The 15,239-nt window shown below is 40.7% G+C and overlaps 1 long non-coding RNA gene across 2 annotated transcripts; it reads right to left on the bottom strand.

Moving 5' to 3' along the window:
- Nucleotides 1-375: 375 nt before the first annotated feature.
- LOC125612862 lies at nucleotides 376-15,197 on the bottom strand. Of its 2 annotated transcripts, none has more exons than XR_007343336.1 (3): nucleotides 14,897-15,197; nucleotides 1,629-1,890; nucleotides 376-630 (listed from the first exon to the last, which is right to left on the bottom strand). It is a non-coding gene; the product is annotated as an uncharacterized LOC125612862 (long non-coding RNA). The 2 variants fall into 2 exon arrangements; XR_007343337.1 differs by lacking the exon at nucleotides 14,897-15,197 and adding an exon at nucleotides 13,311-13,361.
- Nucleotides 15,198-15,239: the final 42 nt, after the last annotated feature.

The raw sequence follows: 15,239 nt of genomic DNA, 5'->3' as shown, positions 1-15,239 counted from the left end.
GCTCTTTAAGATGTTCAATAAAACTATGATTTTGTAGCTTATTCAATTTGTTTCATAATTAGGTTGATGCAATAGTCTCTTAACAACTTTCTACATCTCAACCAGAAATAAAAGCTTGAATTTTTTTATAGTAGACAGAAACCCATTCCCTTATTTCCTGTTGTCCTTGTGATCCTCACTGCTCCTAACTTACATATAGAGGAATATAAGATCATTTTAAATGAATTAATATTAATGTGTACATCATTTTAACTCTATAACTATTGCTCATTACTGTCTCTTCTGGATTTAATGACTAGTGATAGGAATGTAGAAAATGAAGAAAACCCAAAGCAAGAAATCCAAATTCTCAGAAGAGCTTATAAACCTCTTTATCAGAATTACCAAAACTTACTGAATTTTATTTTCTCCAGACTCAAAAACATTGTGAGCCCGGTTGGTTGCCTGTCCCTTTCAAGCCCTCTGTGCTGTTCTCTTCTGTAGCCGTGTCTCTGGGCCCAAGGTACAGCTGATAGCCTGTTCTTGGGTTGACTTCTTCCCACACTGAATCTTTTGCTGCTTTAATTCTTTTTTTGTTTTGTTTTCTTGGTTCATTCTTTTGTTTTGATTTAGCATATTCACCGTAGCTTCCTGAGAAAGAATGAGAGGGAGGTAGAAATTTTAAATCCCTGCATATTTGAAAAATATTGTTGGTTGATAGCTTAGCTGATGACAGGATTCTAATTTAAAAATCATTATCCTTTCAAATTTTGAAGGAATTTTTTTCTATGCTGTCTAGTATTGTTGGAAATATGACTGTGGAAAAGCCCCCATTCTGTGCCAGGATGTGCTCTTCTTTTTTTCCCTCTCTTGAATCTTTTAGGATCCTCTCTGACTGCAAATTTGTGAAGTTTAAGTGAAAAAATCTGGTGAGCCTTTTTCATAAGCAATTTTAGTTTAATAATACATATCCTTCAGTTTGGGGATTTTTTTAAAAATCATTTTCTTCATTCTTTTCCTCTTTTGTTTTCTTCTGTTCTCCCTTCTCTAACATGACTCTGGTTGCTGGACCACCTGGAATCTGTCTGAGTCCCATTTACATCTCCTGGTCATTGTGATTTGCTTCCTGGGAGACTTCATTAACTATCTTCCAAACCTTCTCTTTCTCTTTGTCTCTTTTCAACTCTGCTGTGTTGTTTTTAATATAAAAGGAATTGATCCTTTTAATGGTATTTTCTTGTTCAGTGGATCTGGTACCTTTTTTGTTTCTCCTAGTTACATCAGAGCATTTTTAACAACATTTTTACTCCATTTCTTTTAGCTTTTTAAAATTGCCTCTATTTGTTCTCAATTCTCCATTTCCAGACAAATATTTGATATTTCTCTTTCCTCAGATGTCTTATTTATTCCTAGCTGTTCATTCAAAATTAGAATAAGGTATAAAACCCTCTATTATAAATACAGTTGTAAATCTGATTATGTATGTTTAGTAATATATTTTCCTATTCGCTGAAAACTATAAAAAGCAGAAAGACATCAAAGATCTAAATAAATGGAGAGACACATAATGCTTTTGAACTAGAAGACACAACATAGTAAAGATGTTACTCTACACCAGGTTCTGACCCCCTTCTTCCCACCATACACACCTGGTCTCTCACATGGAGTTTGTTTCCAGGTCCTTGCTGACCTCTCACCCTAACAAGAGTACCCAGTCTTGGGTCTGGGCTAGATGGTCTGGGTGCTGCCATTGCTGTGCCCCTTAGCTTGTTTGGCTTCCTGCCGTGAACTCCCACTGGAACCATCTCACTGAAACTCCTGGCTTGGCTTGCCGCAGTTCCCCGCTCTTACAGGTAAGTCCTGGAATCAATCCTAGGCCTCTTCTCCCCAGACAGGACCTGAACAAAGGGCCTTAAAAACAAACAAACAAACAAACAAACAAAAAGATGGGCCTTAAAAATATCGACTCTTTTTTCTCCTGTATGCCAGCATGTCCTTCTGATTCTGCTGATTTTTTCAGTTGCCATAGTGTCCACATGGCATAGGGTGAAGAGGTGGCCTATGAGTTTTGCTGGCCACTCTCTATGATCACAACCAGCCTTGCTTCCTCCCTTCACTCTGAAGGCCTCGATTCCCCAATTGTACAGGATCAGACACGTCAGCACTCTTCTCTAACCCAGTTGTCTAAGAACTTTTTGGAAATACTATTCTACTAGCAAAGGCATCCCACAAGATGAACTACTACACTCACCTACACAATATAATGATATTAAAATGAAAATTTAAAAATGACAAGGTAGAAAGCAAAAATCCCAAACAGACAGACAAAAATCCTAAAACACCCAAGTAGATCATTCAGTGTGTCCATTCTTGGAGGGCACAGCTCTAACCTGATAAACCCAAGGGTCAAGCCTCATGGATCTCTTTACAGACTCACACGCATAGTGGGGATATTGACCTTTATTTACTTCAAGGAAAAATTTTATGGTAAAAAGATCCCTACTCCCACCTTCAGGATATGTGAGTTTTACTCTTCAGTTGTCAAATCACCATCTGGATCAGATATTTTTTAGGGAACACTTCCATATCTAATACTTATCATGCGTGTACACATCTATGAATGCAGACTTAAAGTTTGTGGGCAAAGAAAAACGGTACCTTGGGAAAACTGTGGAATTTTAAAGTTCAAATACAAATAACCTTTTTCAAGAGGAACTTAGGAAACAAAGTGATTTGCACAGGATTTTAAAAGCAAGGCAGACCCTTTGATTATGCAGGCTCTTTTACAGACAGTAATATTGATTAGGGAGTGGGTGGGGACATGGAAAGAGAATCTAAGGAAGGTTCTATTCCCAGACAGCTAAATTATATCAACTTTCAGCTAACAGTAACCCCTTAAGACATTGTGAGGCAATGTCAGGCTTTTGTATATCTGGATTTCATAGATATATTCCAGGAACTCCTTACACAAAAACAGGGACCTCCTTTGGCATAATTCTTAAAAGTCCTTGCTAATTTGATGAGCAGCCACTATATCCTGTTTTCACTTGAACTTCTTTTTATTAGCTGTTTGTGGAATATTTTATGTAGTGTAAGTTCCTCCTTTATGAGTTGTCCTGTCACGTTCTTTGCTCTATTGTCTATTGGAACCTTGAAATTTTTGTCTTGTCAATTTTTAGTGATTGGGGTTTATATAATGAGGATACAAAGATGTGTATGCATGCCTGCATGTACGTGTGTGTTTTGTTAACCAACTGACATGAGTTCCCAGTTAAATAGCTATTCTATTTTAGTTTGAGGAGGAAAAAGAATCAAACCAAGATAAGCATTGAAACTCGGCTTCCTTTCCAGCAAAAAAGGGAAAGCAGGAATTGCAAAGCTGCTGAACAAGAGCAATTTTCATTCTCTCTTGGTTTGAATGAGATTTTTTTTTCCCCCTCATGAAATAGGAACTTCTTTTCTGTTTATCCACAGTTGTTATCAGCAATAATAATGAACTTCTATTGAGGAGCAACTGTGTATTAGAAGCCAAAGCACTTCAACAGGGAACAATAAGACCAACATTGCAGTTCAGTATAGACAAGACCCTCAATTCCGTCTAGAAATACATTTTCAATCATTTTGATGAAAAGGGTGACAGCATCAGCAGAGTGTTCAGAGATCCAGCGTGACATGGCCTGCGAGCTCCATTGTCTTTAGATGATTAAACCAGGCGGGTTCTGAATTAGACTCCTGCATTATGGTTCCACCAGGGTGGAAATGGGCACAAAGCAAGCTCTTGTTCAAGCACAGCTGGCACCTCCGAAAGCAAAATTCTAGAAAGTCTCCTCTTTGCTTTTGCTGGATCCACTAGATCACATAAGCTCTAAAAGGTAGCAGAAAAGAACATCCTCAGTCAGGGAGTTGAGAGGCAGGAGGAAGGAAAAAAGTAAGCTGAAACTCAGGCAGGAAAGCTGGCGGGGTTGGGGGACAGGGTCTTGGAGGGAAAGCCAAAGACTTTGTGACTGGACCCAGAGCAGACAAGAAAGAATGGTGACTTCGGTGCATACTACCCTGGGGTGCAGAATGTGAGCACTGAGGGACTGGGGTTCATCTCAACCCCCTCATTTTTCAGTTGAGGAAACAGCCCTGGAGAGGAGAAGTGATCTGCTTAAAATCACATACAGTGTGTGGGAGAGAAGGGACATGAACCCAAGTCCCCTGATAACACCACACTCACTGCCTCTCAAATATCATATTATTTTTGTTCAGCCATTTCCTTTTCACATTCTCTCTGTGGTTTGAAATGAAAATGTCAAGTTTCAGAGCCAGTGAGGCCAGCTAGGATGGTAGAGGGGTCACGATGCATATTGACTGATGAAGGCCTCATCCTGGGCTTCAGATTAGTCTTCAAAACCTGAGATCCAGACCTGCTTCAGCTCAGCATGCCACCATCTTGGGGAAATTACCTGCCATTTTCAAGTCTCAAGTTTCTTTTTCTGTAAAGTGGGGATTGATAATAATAGTACTTACCTCAGAGGGCTATTTTGAGGGGTAAGTTATACACCCAATCCTCTGGCTCAACACTGTCTCCATGCCATTAGCTAACAGTTTCAGGAAAGGAAAGCAGGGCCTAAAGAAGATGAAGTAATTTTGCCCAAAGTAACTCAGTCTTTGAAGCATAGCCAATACTTTCAGACCAGAGTCTCTGGATGCTAAGACAGTGCCCCACATTATCTCCTCCTAGTCATGATGCCTCAAGTTTCAGCAGCTCAGTGAATGACTCTCAACATTTAATATTCATGAATTATTTTTTAAAAATAATAGTAAGCCCATGTATACAGGAAAAAACTATAACCTAGTATCTGTGGTAAAATACTACAGGGTCTCAGCTGTAGTGAACTCTTTTAGGTCCAAAAGAGGATCAAAAAAAATCTTATTGACAAAAAGACATTGAAAGCTGGAAGAAGGTATTTGTAAAAGAAGATGTAGATATATAAGGATTGAACTCTGGGGCTGGGGTTGTGGCTCAGTGGTAGAGTCCTCGCCTAGCATGCACAAGGCACCACATAAATATAAAATAAAGATATTGTATCCACCAAAAGCTTAAGAATAAATAATAATAATAATAATAATAATAATAATAATAATAAAAAGGATTGAAATCTGTCTCCTGAGCTGTGTAGTCTAGACATTCCACCTCTCGGATCCTGTTTAATTGCTTGCATAGTGATGGGTTAGTACCAATATCTGAGATCTCACCAGGCTTAAAATACATTAAATCAAACCTGGGATCAGTACTATGAAGATGATAGGTGCATGCATTAATACTCTGTAATATTATTGAGAAGGCTATCTTGATTCCAGATTGAATTTAGAGAAAACCTTATTAGGCAACTACTAGGATAGGAAAGAATCTCCTAAAGTCACTGCATAGGGAATGCCATAGCAACCATGGCCAGCTCTGTCAACTGACATTATATCTACAAAATTGGGTGGATTTGCTGCTCCAACCAAGTTGCTTCCTTTGCAACTGGCATATCCTTAATGAGTTCCTCCTTAAATCTGTATTCAGAAGCAGCTATTTCCAGAAAGAAATCAACATTGTTGTTACTATTGCAATATTTACTTGTAGTTAAGATAGACTCTAGACATTTAAAGGGAAGAGTGCCCCCTAGTGGAAGTATAATCCAATCAGGCAACCAGACCCACCATTAAAAACCATAGGATATAAGATTCCTTTTGGGCAAATCTTTCCCAAAACCAGCTTTGGCAAAAACCATTTATGCTCCAATCAATTAATTAATCAATCAATCACATATTAGGTTTAAGCATCTACCAAGAAAGTAGGCTTTATTTTGAATAACAAAAAGATAGAAACTAAATACATAATTGGGGGTTAGAATGAAGAGAAGGCAGAGTAAGAAAAGGATTAAGAAGATTTGGCTCAGGCATGGAAGAGAAGATAGTGGAGGACAAGACACAAACAAAAGAAGAATGCCATGAAAATTCGTGATTCCTGTGAGTTTTGTTTCCCTTCGTTTTATTTCACTTTTTTCTTAAAATGCTTCAGATGAGGGCAACATCTTATTTTAGAATAATTCTCTCACCAAAGATCATGTTTTAAATGGTATGCCTTGTAGTATATTAGACAGTCAATGACTCCTTTTTTGTTTGTTTGTTTGTTTGTTTGTTGGTACTAGGGCTTTAACTTAGGGGGGCTTTACTCCTGAGCCACATCTCTAAACCCTTTTACATTTTATTTTGAGCCACAGTCTCACTGGGTTGCTTAGGCTGGCTTTAAACTTGTGATCCTCTTGCCTCAGCCTCCTGAGCAGCTGAGATTATAGGTATGAGCCACCTACCATACCTGGCTCCATTCTTAACAATAAAGTAAACCATCACAGCCCTACAGCTGTCTGACAGAGAGCAGATGGCTCTCATCTTGGTTCAGGTTGTGCTCAATTCTTTTCCTTGCTCATCTTGTGCTCAAGGTCTTTAAAAGGGGGAAAAATGTCTGATGCCAAATGAGAGCTTTGACAAGTGGGCAAGTTGGGAGAAAGAGGGGAAGGCATTGATGAATTACAGAAATACCAAGTCAGATGCTTTCTGTGGCTTCATTCTAAGTGACATGTGTCTGTGTTTCCAGAGCTCAAGATTCCCATCCAGGTGAAGCATGGCATTCCCAGTGACTTCAGGAGTGAGTACACAAAGTTCAATTTTAATAGTCATGTGTTTATAGCAATATGTATGGAATAATTCCTCTGGCATAACAATTCCATGACTTTAAGAACTCTATTTTTCTCATGAGGCTGTTGTTTTTTAAGTGAGTGGTTTTAAAGACAAAGAGTAAATAAATAATAAAATAGGTGGAAGGATAGTTGGCAGAAGTGATGAGGGTGCTCAAAAGGTTCTGAAAACATTTCCTTATATGAGTTGAATGCTATTCAAATGTTATTTTCCTCTTCCCTCTCTGAAGATCAGAGACTGATCTCCTCTTGCATTTATTTTGTTTTTCTTGCTTCTTTACTTTGTCTTGCTTCTTTGTTTACCCGGCACATTCCTATTGCTCAGAATCAATTACCATGTTAATGTTCTCCTTCACCAGTTCACCTTAGCAATTACTCTTTGGTCTAGCTAAGGAGGAGTCACTAGATTGTCTCAATGTCATGTTATGAAGGAATGGATTCCAAATCAGGTATTCTCCTGGGATTTCTCACCCTATCCCCCTCAACCCCTGGCCCCCTCCTCTCCACCCTAGAGAAACCTTGCACTAATGACTTGTAGTGGAGGCTCCCAACAGTGAGAAAGATGGATTCTTGTCCGGAGAGAGTTTGTAACTGCCATCTTGTAATCTGAAGCCTCTTTTTCTCAGAAGGAATCCCTGAATCCCTCCATCTTCACCATGGTTAGGCAGAAGGTCAGTGAGATACACCTTGAGTTCCTGTGAGTAATTACTTTCTTGCCATCCCTTCAGGTGAGTTCCCCAGTGAGAAGCCTGCCAGGGTAAGAGGCTTGGGCTTGTCCTCCACTGCTCATTCCAATGGAGTTAAAAAGTATTTCTCATTTAGTGAAGTGACCTAAGAGTGGATTCTAGTGTCATTTTCCATTCCAAATATTCTTAGGAATATAGTATCTCCTATGAATGAAAGCCTCCTTCTGTATGGTTGAGCTTTTCTTCAGTTCCTGTTTGGCCTCCATTTCTCCACTCTGGTGCCAGGGTGAGCCTGTGATGAGACACTAACAAATCCCAGAATACTGGCAAAGTCAACACCCCAGGCCATGATTAGCCAGGGCGTCAGTCTCACCTCCTTAACAGAATGAACAAGACTCAACCTTGTGGATGGAATGGATTAGTCCATTTTGGATGGTACATAGACTGGTACTAAAGAGTTTGAGACATATACTCAGTGATGTGCTGGTAAATGTTTAAAAATCAGCTCTGGATGGGGAGAACCAATCTTTTAAGCTTTAACCAATTTCTACAGTGTAAATACTATTAGCAGAGCCAAATTCTAGCTACCAGCACAATGTCAACTGACTTGTAAAATTCCTGAAAATTTGTCCAACAGTGTTTGCAAGTCTGCTTAAGTCTTCTATAGTCTACAGCTACATATACTACTTGCAGTATGTTCTACAGAGGGTTTTTCTTTTTTTGGGGGGGTGGGGAGTACTGGGAATTGAACCCAGGAGCGCACCAGCACTGAGCCACATTCCCAGCCCTTTTTATATTTTATTTTGAGTTAGGGCTTCACTAAGTTGCTGAGGCTGGCTTTGAACTTGTGATTCTCTTGCCTCAGCATTCCGAGCCCCTGGGATCACAGATGTGTGCCACAGCTCTGCAGACTTCTTTAATAGCACAGGGCACTAAGTGTCTGGGAAGGCTTCTATTTCTTTTGGCTAGGCTGGGTTCTCTGATATATCCCACCACCTTCACCTGCACCCTTCTTTTCTCTGTTTTTTATTCCTCTCTTTCTGCTCTTGCTGCTTCTCACCTTATCAGGATTGAGAAGATGCACTTCTATTACACTGTGTCACTCATGCTGTGACAGCTGAAATTTGGGCAGAGCTAGAAACAATCAAATTAGGGATTAAAGATTTCATAGTTGCTGCATGTATAGCTCAACTATAAAAGGTATTTGAGAGTTAATAATTACAGATCAGAAGCTGAATAGACAACGACTCTGTCTTCTAAGAACACATGACAAATGGGATGGCAAATAATGTCCCTGTGGCAGACATTAGCAATCAATCACAGAATTCACATGCAGCTTTTTTTTTTTTTTTTGTCTTTGATACAGTGCTCCAATCTTTCCCTACTAATTAGTCCCAGTTTTCACTTAAGATGGAATATATTTATTATCCCTGGACTACTAATGTGAAAGTATCAAGTGCCAGGAGCAAAGATAGGAAAGGTTTAAAAGAAGTAAAAAAATAAAAATACACATAGACAAACCTCATCACTATGTCTAAGGTGGTCCAATGTACGGATTTACCTCTAAGTGTCATCTCAGGGTTACTGTGAAAAACAACTCATTTGATCCTGAAGATTCCCTATGGCAGGAACCAGTAAGAGGGCCTGGGTGTGCCTTGATCTGCAGGTCTGTGAATGATGGAAGACGCTGTGTTGATTGCAGAGGGAGCAGAAATCTGCCATTTGTGATTAAAAGAGGTCACAGGCATGATGGAAGTCATGCTGTGCTTTAAGACAGGGTTCCAAGCATGGGACTCCCAGCCATAATATACCCTTCACAGGTCAGTGTTTGCCTGCTCTGGGGAACCCTTCAGAAGCACACTCACCCTATGTATAATCTGGTTACTTCCCTCATCTTCAGGTGCTTGGAATTGTCCTAGAATTTCATTTTCACATGTGATCTGGGGGTCTACAATCAGCCACAGAGAGGAGATGAATTCTTTCCCCAGGAAGAGAAGGGTACTGATTTTTAATAAACTCTTAGTGTGAACATTCATTATATTACCAAATTCTAACACTTCACAAGGAAGACCTGAACACAAATGAGCAATATGAGAGGAATTGCAGGTTCCTCCATGTCCTGGATCTGGTGTTCTTGCTGTCGTCCTCTGGTTCCCTGGATTCTGGGTCATTATAGTCTCAGACCTTGTCTCTAGGACTTGATGGCTCCCTGGTTTTCCTGACACCCCTACCTTTGACCTGGAGTCAAGCAGTCTTACCACACCTTAGTTTAAATTTGTGGGGTCTTTTCTAAAATTTTACATTCTTTTAAAAGAACACTTTGAAAGGATCTCTGTGGGAGGTGTCCAATAGAAAGTTCTTTAATGGTGAGATGGGGCACTGCAGCCCCACCTTCCTTCCCCCACATCATTGCCTGAACCCCCCTTTACTAAAGGATTGATCTTGTCCTCAAACTAACAGTGTAGACAAGGTCACAGGGTTAGAAAGCAAAGCTCAACATAAAGTAAACAGGTTGAAAATGAAAATGTTGGACCAGTCTTAGCAAAAAGCCCTCACTTCGGGGTGAGGAATGCCTCCAAGTTCAGAGGGCAACATTCCTTCTCCACAGGGAGGTGTTGCCTTCTCTAGATTCTGATCAAAAAGGAACAAACCATCTGCCTCGGTGGTGTTTTTCTGGTAAAGCCATCACTCATTCACAGCATCCCCAGGGAATAGGAGAGGAATTGGGATCTAACCCTTGCTATTCTATTTTTGGAGACACGAATGAGGCATTCAGCTCTGGAGGAAGTCACGAAAGAATCTCTGAATCAGATGGTATTTCACCCACCATCGCGGGCCGGGTGACTTGTGCTATCATCCACAAATCAGACAGTCCTCCAGACTTGCTAAGTGGGACACGAAATGTCCTTCTGCAGCTCAAGCACAGAAAATGCAAGTACTATCAGTATGTGCCTTGCTTCAGACACAACCTTGCTGCCTGTGGTCAGGGCTCTTCTCAAGAGGGGTGGGAGTGCAGAGCAAGGAAAGATACCCTGTCAGCTACCTGCCCTAAAAGGCAAGGTCTTAGCACTGGCAGGAGAAAGAAGAGACCTGATATGTTTTCCTCTCAGTCTCAGGGTTAGAATCAGACTTGGTGGGAGAGTAGAGTTATCTTCTTCTATGAACCAGACTAGCTAAGGTCAGCCCTCACCCTACATTTCCCCTTTCTTCCCTGAGGCTGTTAATTCTGTTCTCCCCTCACTCAATTCCAGATTCTCCTCTGAGTTCTTCCTCTAACTCTGCGTGACTCAGGCAAGCAAAGCACAGCACTACCATGTGGAAACAGGGGAATAAGTTTGACCTCTTAAGTCCCTGTGTCTCATATAAACACAGGCACCTTTGTGTGCTAAGTGTTTCTGATACCATTTCATGTCTGCCAAGATCTATCTAGCCCTGTGCTTGGAACATACTAAGCACTTGATAAAGGTGTGTTTTTTTATTATTATTATTATTTGAGAAGCTCACATAGGATTAATTCCAATGCTAACATGGACCCTTCTTTCTTTGAAGGGTTCCCAAGGATTATTGTTGTCTTGACCTAGATGTTTAGAATAACTAGGAAAATCCATAGCAGATGTTTTGGTTGAACACACCACCGAAAGTGTGCTCTGGGCTACTTTGGAAGAAGCTTATTCTGTTATTGCAAAATTCTTATTTTTATTCTCAGAGGGCCACTAAAACAGAGACCTCTCCATGTGATCTGATTACCCTGCATAGGATGAATCCTTCCTTGTCAGGGATGGGGAACTTATTCCATCAAAGGACCATCTTTTCTTTTGAAATCTATACTTTATAAAGTACTGAGATATATTCATATAGCATGCTTCTATTCCGTGGGGACTTCTGATAGGTATTTATAAGAAATAAAGAGTTCTAGCTGAATATTTTATATTATAAGAAATACTGGTTACTTTTGATTTAGAATAATCAACTTATTTCCCTATAAGGAACATTTATTTTGATTGGAGAAAAAGCAATTCAGGTCTTAACAAACCCTTCCTACCCGCTCCTGACCTACCCCCACCTTCCAAGGACAGCAGCAGTTTGATTGGATGGATGTGCAGAGAATTCTCCTGGCCATACAGAGCAAGGACCATGGTGCAGTCCTTTTTTAAGTCTGCCTGAGAATTGGCACCAGCCCAGACAACTTTCCCCTTGGGTGACTGACAGGACACAAGTCAAGTGTTATGAAGACTCCAAAAGTGGAGTCTCTGGGTATGGCCCTTGACTGAAAGACCAGCATGGATCAAGGGGTGGGACAGGATCCTTTAACTGTGACGAAAAGCTCACTGTGAACTCTCAGTAAGCTGAGCCAGGTCAGTGGATTCCTTGGCTATGGACACTGGAGGGAATCTGGGATAGACTGATGCCTCATTTTTCATTCAAATCTTTTCATTGATAAAGACATATTAACAATCTATGACCTGGTCCCTGAAATGTCCAAGGAAATTGATGTCAGGCTCTCAGGTTGCTCTAAGAAGGAAGGTAGAATTACATCCAGAATCACCAGTGTGGAGACACTGTGTGAGGCTGTGAACTAATTGCCTATAAATACTAACAACCTATTAACAGTACATATTTTAGGTTTTTACTGTGTCTGTCAGGCATTGCTCCAAGCATCTCCCATGAATTAGAACACTTCATCCTCAAAATATCCCTAAGATACCTAAGACATCACTCATGACACAACCTTGAAAATGACAGAGCCAGAGTGAAAGCTCCTAATGCCTCCGCTACCCTGGAAAAATGGTCATGCCGAATTCTCTGGTGGATTCACAGAGATTCACATTCTTCAACTTGCATACAAATGGGCGTGTTCATACTGACATTGATCACTTTGCTACTGATCACTCACAACATAAGGATCAGATTGGGGAAGATTAGCAAGATTAGCAAGATCAGATTGGGGAAACTGCAGAGTGACTTTTATTTCCCATGGGAGATGCAGGCTGAAAGATACTGAAAAACATCTCCAACTGTGAGCATGCTAGGCAGAAGGTAGTGCTGACTTAAAAATAATCCCCTCAATTAACAATCTGGTATGAGTCTTATTGTCTTCCCTTTGGGCCCCCACCTTCCCCTGATCTTGGAAACGCAGAAGCAGAACCACCTCCTACAGCCAACTGTCTAACTGCAACTGCTTGGAGAAGAGCAGGTGCTTCATCTCTTCCAATGGACGCCTGCATCAAGAAGCACACGCACCCTAGACCCGGTTAGACCCAGGCAAAGCCTCCCACCTTTCCTGTGACAGAATGTCATTGTAAGGGTTTTAAGGAAGTAGAGCAGACTGCTACTTGGACCTTCCTGGTTCATGACACATCACACAAAAGAATTTAAGAATGCGTCAGATTTTAGCAAAGAGGAAGAGCTTTTTTAGAAAGTAAGAGGTGAAGATTCGCATTCTCAGAGCAGAATGCAGGTTGTCACAAGGGAGTTTTGGGAGAGGTGGGCATAGAAAGGTGTGTGGAGAATGACATCAGCCTATAGAACTTAGTTCTTTGATCATGGACCTCTGGACCTTTATGGTGGTCTGGTCTTCCTCCAGGATCTTCAGGTTGACCTTGTATCTTCTACCTAGATAACATTTGGAATGTGCCTTTATCATAGGTTTCTTTAAAATACATCAACTTTGTGTTATCTAATCTAAAAATACATTGTATAAGCTAACTAGCAGGGCTCATAAGCACTAACGTCAATTTTCACAGCTTATGGTGACTTTAAGATTTATAGATTTCTTAAGAATTTGGGAGTGACAGGCCAGGAGGAAGGACAGGCCTGGGAAGTAAAGGTATGAGTTCCCTGATCATGGAGCTTTTAGATTTAAAGTAGAAGTCTCTTTGGTTTCCTTTCTACTTACCTTTTATTTTTTTTGTCTTACCTCAAGAACAGGGGGATTCAGAGACCTGGACACCAAATCCTAACATGTGAAATAATGACAGGAAAAATTCTAGAATGGTGTCTCCCCACACCCTCTTTTATAGGAGATAAAGCTGAAGCCAAAAAAGATCAACTCATTTACTTAAGATCACACAGCTAGTTAATGTTTTGATCATCTTTGTCTCTCTGAAGTCAAGCTTCAGAGTTACTCAGTAAATGTTTAATTATCTGTGTGAGTTGAGGAAGATTAGTTAACCTCTCTGGTTTGTTTTATCCAGTGTAAAATATGGAAAATAAACTATTTACCCCCACAGAACTATTATAATATGAGAGCAAATTATTCTCTGCCCTTCATCTTTCCTCCAAAGCAAATCACTGGCAGGCCAGGAAAGAGGCACATTTTTATTCTTTTTTCTTTTGTACAAGGGATTGAACCCAGGGACACTTAACCCCTGAGCCTCATCCCCAGCCCTTTTTGACATTTTATTTAGAGACAGAATCTCACTGAGTTGCTTGGGAGACTTTCTAAGTTGCTGAGGCTGACTTTGAACTCGCGATCCTCCTGCCTCAGCCTCCTGGGCCTCTGGGATTATAGCATGATCCACCACGCCTAGCCACATTTTTATTCTTCTTTCCCTCCCTCCTCTGTCTTATAGATTTTAAAACAAAGCATTATGAAGACTTAGGAAAATCAGACATAGATTTAGGCTATGGTAGGAAACCAGAAAGGAAAACCAGTTGAGCAACTTAGTGGGGTTTTTGTGAATGTGTGTATATAGAATCTGATAATTATATTATATACAATATATTATATATGTATAATGTATATATTAGCTGAATTGTTTCCAAAATGAGGAGGAAAACTAATGACAAACTCCTCCTCATCTAATGAGACACCTTAGAGATTATCTGGACCCATTACTTACTTTTAGAAAGAAAGAACTGAAATTAAAAAGGAAATTTGTCCCAGATCACACTGGGCTGGGCCTCTTATCAAATCGTCACCTTTACTAGTGGCTTTTAGAAAGGAGGGTGTGCTCTTTGGCAAGACTCAGACCTGCTCCAAAGCCACTGGTGCCTACATCATTACGCATTTAGTGCTATTTGGGCAACAGACTTGCTTCCCTCTCCTGATTGCCCATCCTTGGTTTCCTTTAAAGAGGGCATCTCCAAGTTCCAAGACCCCTCCCCCCCATTATAAATCCAGTCTTCTGTCTCTGGAGCCTCCCTTGACTCTTGCTGTAGGTCAGAGTCCTCCTCCCTGACTGGCAGGCCCTCATCCTATCTAATGTCCACTCCTTTTCACAGCCATGATGTCCCACCTCCCGCTTCACTCTCTGGCCACTCCTTCCCTGGAGCACCTCCTCCTGTCCCCTCTGGAAGAGGATTCTCAGGCTTTAGTGATAATCCTCAAGCAGAGGACCCTTTACTTTACCTTGAGCATATTTACGATCTCTAAATATGCATTTCCATATTTGTACACCTGTCCCAACCCCTCCCCTCAAACCTAACAGTCCAAGTGGATGTGACATGTCATCTTCCCTCCCAACAGTCCTTACTCAGCTGTCCATTTCCACTCTGAATTACCTTGTTGGCAGAATGACCTACAAACCTTCTGCTCATCTTGACTTCTTCCTCTACTTCCATCTTGCCAGCTCCAAATGCTTCTGGTGGGTCCCACATTTATTTTGCTTCTCCGCGTAATCCATTCTCTATAGTCTTTCTGCTACAACTCTATCTTTGGCAGCATAGTCATAATTTTTCTGCATCCAGACATCCTCCCACGCAACTCACTCTGTATCCTGTTCTCAGAGTTGTCTTCCTAAAGCTCAGATACGATCACACACTCTCCTCCTCAGTAACCATTGATGGCTCCATGTTGCTTATCAAAGTTAATTCAAATGCCTAAGTCTGGCATTGCACATTTTTA

The sequence above is a fragment of the Marmota marmota genome, unplaced genomic scaffold (assembly GCF_001458135.2).
Source record: "Marmota marmota marmota unplaced genomic scaffold, marMar, whole genome shotgun sequence".
Taxonomy (NCBI): Eukaryota; Metazoa; Chordata; class Mammalia; order Rodentia; family Sciuridae; genus Marmota; species Marmota marmota.
Note: the sequence above shows the minus strand (reverse complement) of the source record. Positions and strands in the feature narration are given on the sequence as shown.